The sequence below is a fragment of the Dasypus novemcinctus genome, chromosome 22, assembly GCF_030445035.2.
Source record: "Dasypus novemcinctus isolate mDasNov1 chromosome 22, mDasNov1.1.hap2, whole genome shotgun sequence".
Taxonomy (NCBI): Eukaryota; Metazoa; Chordata; class Mammalia; order Cingulata; family Dasypodidae; genus Dasypus; species Dasypus novemcinctus.
The window spans coordinates 2,008,279-2,016,764 of NC_080694.1; the positions used below are offsets into that span (position 1 = coordinate 2,008,279).

The following is an 8,486-nucleotide window of genomic DNA, read 5'->3' on the forward strand; positions in this document are numbered from 1 at the left end:
TGGGGGAGCTCTGTCACATTCCCCAATAGAACAGCAACAATCCCTCAAGTGCAAGGGAAAAGACTAGTGAAGAAGGAGGCTCCAATGATGAGCTCTTGATACTGATGACTATGCTTATGAGCCTGTGTACCTGAAATTTGAAGTAGGCCTAGAGCTGCAGGGTGCCTAAGAGTACCTCCTGAGAGCCTCCATGTTGCTCAAATGTGGCCACTCTATAAGCCAAACTCAGCATGTACATGCATGCATTACCTTCCCCCCACTGTGGGACATGACTCCCAGGCATGAGCCTCCCTGGCACCAAGGGATTACTACCAATCATTAACTGGTGATGCAACTAGAAAAAGACCTTGAACAAAAGGGGGAAATGGTAAAGACAAATGAGTATATATGGCTAAGTCTTCAAAAAAGACTTCATTGGTCATCAGAGGGGTTGTGCTTATGCATGCTTCAGCAGGATCCCAGAGACAGCCAAAGTAGATACAACCCCAGGTACTGGTGCTCCTGAGGGCTATGGAGATACACTGGTTCTATGATCATGGTGGTTGGCTCTGGAATTCTGTGCCTGGTCAGTGGGTCCTACTTTGAAATTTGTGTTCCTGAGTGCGATGGAGTTAGACTCAGATGTGAACTTTCTACACATGCCTCTTCTGTCACTTTTACTAGTCAGTGCTGGGGTTGGTGTATACCCAGGAGAAGTCGAACTCTGGACTGGCCATGTGCCAGCTGGGCCCTGAGTCTCAGCAGGATTGCAGCTCCTACTCTCCAGTTTGACTTGCACAGATCAGCTAACAGGGAGGTGAAGATGGTCAATCACCACACCAGGGAACCAAGAGTGCCTACAACACCAAGAGGGAGAATCACATCCATTGGTCACATGGGATCTAAGCCCCCCCTCAATGTAGAATTGGAGTGGACATCACCAATCCAGGGTTCAGAGGATGGAGGAATAAAATATGGATTAGGGTGAACTTACCGGTATTCTACTATAGAACTATTTTGACTAGTAGTGGAAGAAACTGTAGCACTGATCTGGAGAAAGTGGCCATGGTAGTTGCTGAGGGCAGGGAAAGGGAAGAATAGATGAGATGTAGGGGTATTTGGGGGACTTGGCAAATAATATTGCCAGGACAGATGCTGGACATTATATATCCTGCCATAACCCACTGAATGTACTGGGGGAAAGTGTAAACTACAATGTAAACTATAATCCATGCAGTGCAGCAGTGCCCAAAAATGTATTCACTAAAGAATGAAATTCAGACAAAGAAAACAATAGACGGAGCATAAGTTCAGCATCAGTGAAACCTGGAAGAGAAGGGAGAGACCAGGAGATGCTGCCATGTGTCTTGCCATAAAACAAATAAGGACCAAGGATTGCTGGCAGCCAGCCCAGAACACCACATTCTTAGGGAAGAAAGCATGACCTTGATTTGGACTTTCTTTTAAATTCCAAATGTTTAAGGCAACCATATCATAGTATTTGCTTGAGCAGTCTAGGAAATTAAAATGGGTGCTGTTGCTGGTAGAGAATCTTTTGACCATTTGTGTTAGGTTGCTAAAGGCTACCAAGGCAATATATCAGAAAAGGGTTGGCTTTTACAATGGGGATTTATTAGCTTAAAAGCTTACAATGATAAGCTGTGAAACTGTCCAATTCATGGTTTCATCAGGGGATCTTTCTCCCTGAGTTGCCCCTGGGGGTGATCAGGTACAATGGTGGAGACTGATCCTCTCTCCCCTCTCCTCTGGGCCTTGTTGCTTTCAGATTCTGGTCAGAGTGGTTTCCCTCAGCTTCTGGTTCCTGGCACCTTCCCTCTCAGCTTCTGGGCATTTCCTGTTTCTGCAGCTTTTTCTGTATCTGTGGCATTTCAGTCCTCTGTTTTATTTAAAAAAAGACTCCAGTAAGAGGATGAAGACCTTCCCTGGGCTATGCAATCTAATCAAAGACCCTTAACTGAAGTAATTTAATCAAAAGTCCCCACCTACAATAGGTTTACACACATGGGAATGGATTAGCCCTAAGGACAGGATTTTCTGGAGTCCACAAACCTTAAATGGCCACAGCATTAAAATACTGTTTTTCCTGAAAATATTCTCCAGAGATGCTATAATTAATGCTAGGCCAATAGATACATGGAGCCTGTTTTCTTTCTTTCTAGGGTGCTGCATTCTCAATTATCTGAATAAAAACTTTGTCCTGATCTGAGTTACCCAGGGATACCTCAATACTGGCTTCTGGAGAGCTTTTTTTGGAAACAACTGCCAATGTAAGGGTGTTAGGGATTGCATCATGTCCTCACAAAAAGCAGGTTCAGGTCCCAACCCCTGGTCCTGTGGGTGTGAACCCATTTGTCAATAGGACCTTTGAAGATGATGTTTTAAGGTGTCCACACTGAAGGAGGGTGGGCTTTAACCCAACGTGGCTGAAGTCCTTATAAGGAAAGGAGACTGGACAAAGGAAAAGAAGTGTCAGGGAGCAGCCAGAAGCTGAAAGTCAAAAGAAGTTCAAAAGAAGACTCTGCCATGTGCATTGCCATGTGATGTGACAGGCAAGGACCAAGGAGCGCCAGCAGTCAGTCCCAGAATACCATGATCTTCTGGGAGAAAGCATCACCTTGCTGATGCCTTGGCTTTAGAGTTCTCCTAGCTTCAAAACCACGAGCCAATCCATTGTGTCGTATTTGTTTCAGCAGGTAGGAAACTAAAATGGATGTAAAAAGGGGAGAAGGGCAAAACAAAAGAAAACCAAACCTGAATTCTGGAGTAAACCACAGGAGAAAGAAGAAAGGACAAAAAAAAAAAAAAAAGATACAGGCACTAAAAAACCAAAAACTTTTAATGAATTAACCTAACAAAAGACAATGGCATCAAAACATCAGACATGTTTGGTACAAAACGTCCTAGTTGTGAGGACTAATTCTGGTAATGGATGGCAATGTGCTGCTGGCATGAGACAACAGAGTGAGGTGACATGAACCCAGATCCCAACTGGGGCCCATGGACAGCCACAGATGAGATGTGTGCAAATACAGTTACACTCCATAAAGGGAGACAGAGTCAATTTATTCACCAATACCGTGTTTTAATATCTGACTAACAGATGCAGTTGGCGAACTATCATATTTTCCAGAAAGTTAAATGCATCAGAAAATAATATATACCCCCTAGTTTTATGGCCATAAGAGTTTTTGTTTCACCTCTATCATCTTTGTTAGTTCCTTGAATCCTTTTCTCCCAGAAATCATGTTCCTTTCCCTTTCGCTTGGGAGTAAGCACAGTGCAAGTGGCAAAACGATCTTGGCACACATCAGACACCAAATGATATGCCACTGGGTCACAGGAACAAGTCTAAAAGGCTCCATGGGACAGGACAGAGCATGCACACAGGAAATGAGGGGTTGATGAGACAGTCAGAAAGGGTGTGGAACCTTCCTGAACATGTGGTCCTCTGGGCATGAGGGTGTCTTTCAGCATGGCACATTGCTCTGGGAAAGTGACCGTGACATCTCTGTGTTCATAAAATGTGTCTTCAGTTCCCCCTTTACTTTCACATTGATTATTCCCCAGCACGTGCATGTGTAGCCCAAGGTCTGCAAAATGAGGCTCATTTCCTTGATAACCTGCAGGCCACATTGACAAACAAAGAGGTGTTTTAGTCTAGACATTAACACAACCCTTTTGAGAAGCCACTTCACTACCAGGATGAAGAGTCTGTTCACACTGACTGGCTAATTCCACTTTGGAGAAATTAGAGGAAGCAGGAATAATACGCAAGAAGAAATTCTTTTTGGAGACAAAGGTGTCCTTAAATTCAGTGTTGTGGTAGAGAAAAACTGGAAAAAACCTCAAATACAGGTAATCTCCAGGGTTAAGTAAGCTTGTGGGCTATCATGAGCCATGTGTTGTGGCTGGGACAACAGAATGATGCCGTGCCATCCTACCAAGAGAAGCTGAGTTAAGTCTAGGTCTGTGCTATGATTTCAAGCATGTAAAGATTCAAATTTAAGGTGAAAAAACCTGGCAAATGAAAGTACATTTTTTAAAAAAAGTGGACTGCTGATGGTGTTTACAAAGTGTCATGAATGCTGGTTCATGAAACAATAAACGATAAATGTTAACAGATTTAACTATAGATGGGAGAAAGTACCCTGAGAAGAAGCCAAGTCCATTCTTGCAAGTGGACTAAAGTCAGAAGAGCTAAAGGAGTTTACATTCAGTTTATTTATTATTATTTTTTAAAATTCTGTATAATTTTTAAAAAAGATTTGTTTTATTTCTCCTCACCCCCTCATTGTTTGCTCTTGCTGTGTGCTGTGTCTTTAGGAGGCACTGGGAACTGAACCTGGGACCTCCAATGTGGGAGGGAGGCACCTAATTGCTTGATCCACCTCCATACCCTGCTTTGTTGTATCTCTTATTATTTTTCCTTGTGTCTCTTGTTGCACCATCTCGTTGTGTCAGCTTGCTGTGCCTGCCCATCATGCCAGCTTGCTGTCTTCTTTAGGAGGCACTGGGAACTGAACCACAGACCTCCCATGTGGTAGGCGGGAGCTCAGTTGCCTGAGCCACATTTGTATCCCTTCATTCACTTTAGCATGGGCAGGCTAAGTCAGATGTAAATTTCCTCATTTCACAGATCGACTTTGGGTGTTATGGAGACAAGAGCCCCTCACTCACACCCTGCCAATGTGACAAGACTCTTTGTTTCCTGGCATTGCACCATGAGGAGACCCCTGCTACTGGGTCAAATGGTGGTGGGATTTCTGGGATTGGATGTGTGGAATCCCCTGGAGGGAGGCACTGGCCTGCATGGAGCCTTGTGCAGGCTCAGCCTGAGCTTATGACGGGTTCTGCTGGGTGGAATGTGCCTGGCATCACCAGGTGACAGTGATGAGGGGTCGGACAGTGGTGGCAGCAGTGAGCCAGCCTCCTCAGATGTGGGGACTGTGAGAGACTTAAGACCGGCATCTTCATGGGTTAGCAGCTGGGAATATGAGAACCAGGACAAAAGCCAGGGACTCCTTCAAACAAGGGAGAAGTCTCAATGTCAAGAGCAGCCTGTGGACAGAGCAAGAGAGGCCTCCATCTTCCTGCCAGATGACCTGAGGACCAGCTGTGAGCAGAGTGGGTAAGAAAAGGGCATGGAAGGTGGTGGACTCTGGTGCCAGAACTTCTGCCTGCCAGCCCCCAGATAGGGCTCAAATCCCAGGGCAAGGTCGGGTGGACCTCGAGGCCAGGTGGAGCTCGAGGTCAGAGCACAGGAAGGTCTTTGGGCATTACAGGAGAATGGAAAGAATATGGAGATAGCCAAGAAGCTTGGGTTATGGGTGTTTTCTCATCCTTGGCATTCTCAGGGGCAGTCAGCCTCAGGGTTCTACAGGTACTTGACTTCTGACCTTGCACAGAGGGAAACACCTTTGAGGTTAATTCTGCAGTTGAGTCACTTATGGATTGGCATTTTTTTTACCTATCCCTGGGTATCAGTGACACCAAACCACCAACTGGGCCAGGTGCTCATGGCCAGCGTGAGGCCAGCAGGAGCCTGCCCACCCTGATGAGGCTGAGGGAAGCAGAGGGGCTTTCTGTGCAGAAAGCACTGCGGGAGTGTAATTCTCTTTAATCACAAGAGCTGCTCCTCAGGCCCAGCAGAAGCTTTTAATGGTCTCAGCCTCATTTTCCATTTTTTCCTGAAAAATCACTCCTCTTTTTTGTACAGAAATGGAATTGGGAAACTACTGGAGCTGAGAGCGAGCTCCACCCTCAGAAGAAAACCGACTCAGATGAACCTTCTGGTTGCTGGATGAGGCCCTCACCCAGGCCTGCACATGCTCCATCCTGGGCAGGCAGGAGCCTGTCCTATTTCGTCCTGAGGGACAAAGTGCACGGGACAGTCCAGGTGGCTGATGGGCAATAAATGGCGTGGAGTTTTGTGATGGCCAATCTCCTCTTGGAGACCTCCTCAAGCTTAAACCCATTTTAAATGCTGACCCGTGGGGGATTTATGATCACAGGAGCAAGTACTCTCCCTGGCCAGCCCCTCTTAAACAGCTTCTGGGTCTTACCCCAAGAGCTTGCAAACTGCTTGAAGAGCTGTGAAGGATGGTAGAATAACCCTCTTGCTTGGGAATATCCCAGTGGGTGGCGGGGCAGAGGCTGTCCTGCAGCTGGGCCAGGGGAGCATGCGCTCTTGCCATGGGCACCCCTCTCCAGCCCAGCAGAAGGGCCTGGGGTGGTCAGGATTGTGGGAGCAGCCCCGGACATGGGAGTGGCTAATGTGCTCATGCAGAGACATCTAGAGCCTGGCCACCAGGACCTGGTTAAATGAGGGGACCCAGATGGAGAAAGGAAATGATGGGCAGGAGAGGCGGGGCAAAGACCTGGCCTTCAAGCATGCTGGCCAGAAGGAAAGGGGCAGCTAGCTCTGTTCCCATCTGCTATCCCCTCCATGGTGGGCTGAGCAGTGGCTCCCCCCGACCATGGGCTGCAGGCTGCCCAGCGGCCAGCACTCAGGCCTTTGCAAGTCACCCAGACTGGGGCAGGCCCCTGGCTCTGGCATGTGTCACAGCTTTCAGTGGCTTGTTTGTACCTAGACTTGTGACTGCTTCTCTCTCATCTTCAATAGAATATATGCTGTCTGAAGACAGAAATGAGCCCAATTTGCTCACTGCTGTAAGCTCAGTGGCTACCTCGCTGCTGCACAGGAAGTGGTTGTAGAGTGAATTAAAGAACAGGCTTGGGGAATATTTGCTGTCGTGGCCACCCCCTCCCTTGTCTTCTTTCCCATCCCCCCTTGACTCTGTCATTATTCCATCACAGGCTGCCCACCCTCACATCCCAGCAGTGGGAAACAGTTTCAGCATCATTCTAATAGATCTATTTTTGTGTGTGATCATTCAAGTGAATTAGGAAACACTTTTTTCCTACAATATTATTATTGTAGCTCTTTTAACCATGGTTACAATAGATTTAATGTCTAATAGGAATATTGACATTAAATAGCTTTTTCTCCAATCACCACTTTTAACTTGTCAGATTTTCCATTTCTCTCCTTTGAGTGGATTCAGAGATTTCTAGTCACTCCTGCTAGGCCCACGCAGAACTGCCATCTCATATCTGTCACTGCTTCCAGCCTGCTCCTTCACTCTTCCTCCCAGTTCAGACCCAGAAGAGAAAGGCAGGGGTCATGTGTGCTTTTGGTGGAACCCTTGCAAATCTCCTTGCGGGGTGCTGGGGCCAGCAAGAAGGAGGAGGCACCTCATCTGCACTTCCTGCTCAAGGCTGCCATCTGCCATGTCAGTGGCTATTCTGACATTAGTTTTCAGCAATGCAATAGCTTTTATATTATTTCAAATTTTTTTTTGGTTAGTTACTCCAGAAACTATTCAAGATTTTACCAATAACAAAGATTTGACTAAGTAACCAGGCTTATTTTCTTTCCTTTGCTTTAATATTACCCTTGTTAGAATACTTATTTATGGTTCCAATAGAACAGACACAGTCGACAATGTCAGAGCAGATGGAATTACCTGTATTTTATCCAGGACTCCAGTGCTGTCCATTCTACTGGCCACATTTACAGTGTTGCCCCAGATACCATATTGTGGTTTCTGAGCTCCAATTACACCAGCTATTACAGGTCCATGGTTAATACCTGTGACGTATGAGAATTGAGTTAACTAAATTCAAATTATAGCAACTATTTTAACAGAAAAATTTAAGAGATTACTTGAATTATCATTCTTAAACATCAGTCAAACTCATGGAGCTCAAAAGCAAAGAAAAATAATCCCTGTAACTTCTTCACCTCAGAAGTGTTCAAAATGTTTGTTCATTTTTTTCCTTCTAGACCACAATTCATGTTTATATGCCACTTATCATTATTCCAGACTTACATAAAATTGATATACTTAAAAATAGTAAACATCCCATTATCATTTTTCCATGTTACCACAAAATTTTAGGCAAGAGGTAATGGCTATATTGTTCTCTGGTGGTTTGGAGTCAATATTTATTTTATTTTATTTTTATTTTTATTTTTAAAAAAAGATTTATTTATTTCTCTCCCTTCCCCCCAACCCAGTTGTCTGTTCTCTGTGTCTATTTGCTGCGTCTTCTTTGTCCACTTCTGTTTTTGTCAGTGGCATGGGAATCTGTGTTTCTTTTTGTTGCATCATCTTGTTGTGTCAGCTCTCCGTGTGGGCAGTGCCATTCCTGGGCAGGCTGCACTTTCTTTTGCACTGGGCAGCTCTCCTTATGGGATGCACTCCTTGCACATGGGGCTCCCCTACACGGGGGCCACCCCTGCGTGGCAGGGCACTCCTTGTGCACATCAGCACCGCATGTGGGCCAGCTCCACATGGGTCAAGGAGGCCAGGGGTTTGAACCATGGACCTCCCATGTGGTAGATGGACGCCCTAACCACTGGGTCAAATCTGCTTCCCTCAATATTAATTTTAAATATAAATGGCCACACCAAGTGTGTGTAC

The 8,486-nt window shown here is 45.7% G+C and overlaps 1 long non-coding RNA gene across 1 annotated transcript; it reads right to left on the reverse strand.

Annotated features, from left to right (window-relative positions):
- Positions 1-3,061: 3,061 nt before the first annotated feature.
- On the reverse strand, positions 3,062-7,651 carry LOC111759352 (uncharacterized). The gene is made up of 2 exons (XR_002793364.3): positions 7,527-7,651; positions 3,062-3,620 (listed from the first exon to the last, which is right to left on the reverse strand). It is a non-coding gene; the product is annotated as an uncharacterized lncRNA (long non-coding RNA).
- Between the last annotated feature and the right edge of the window lie 835 nt (positions 7,652-8,486).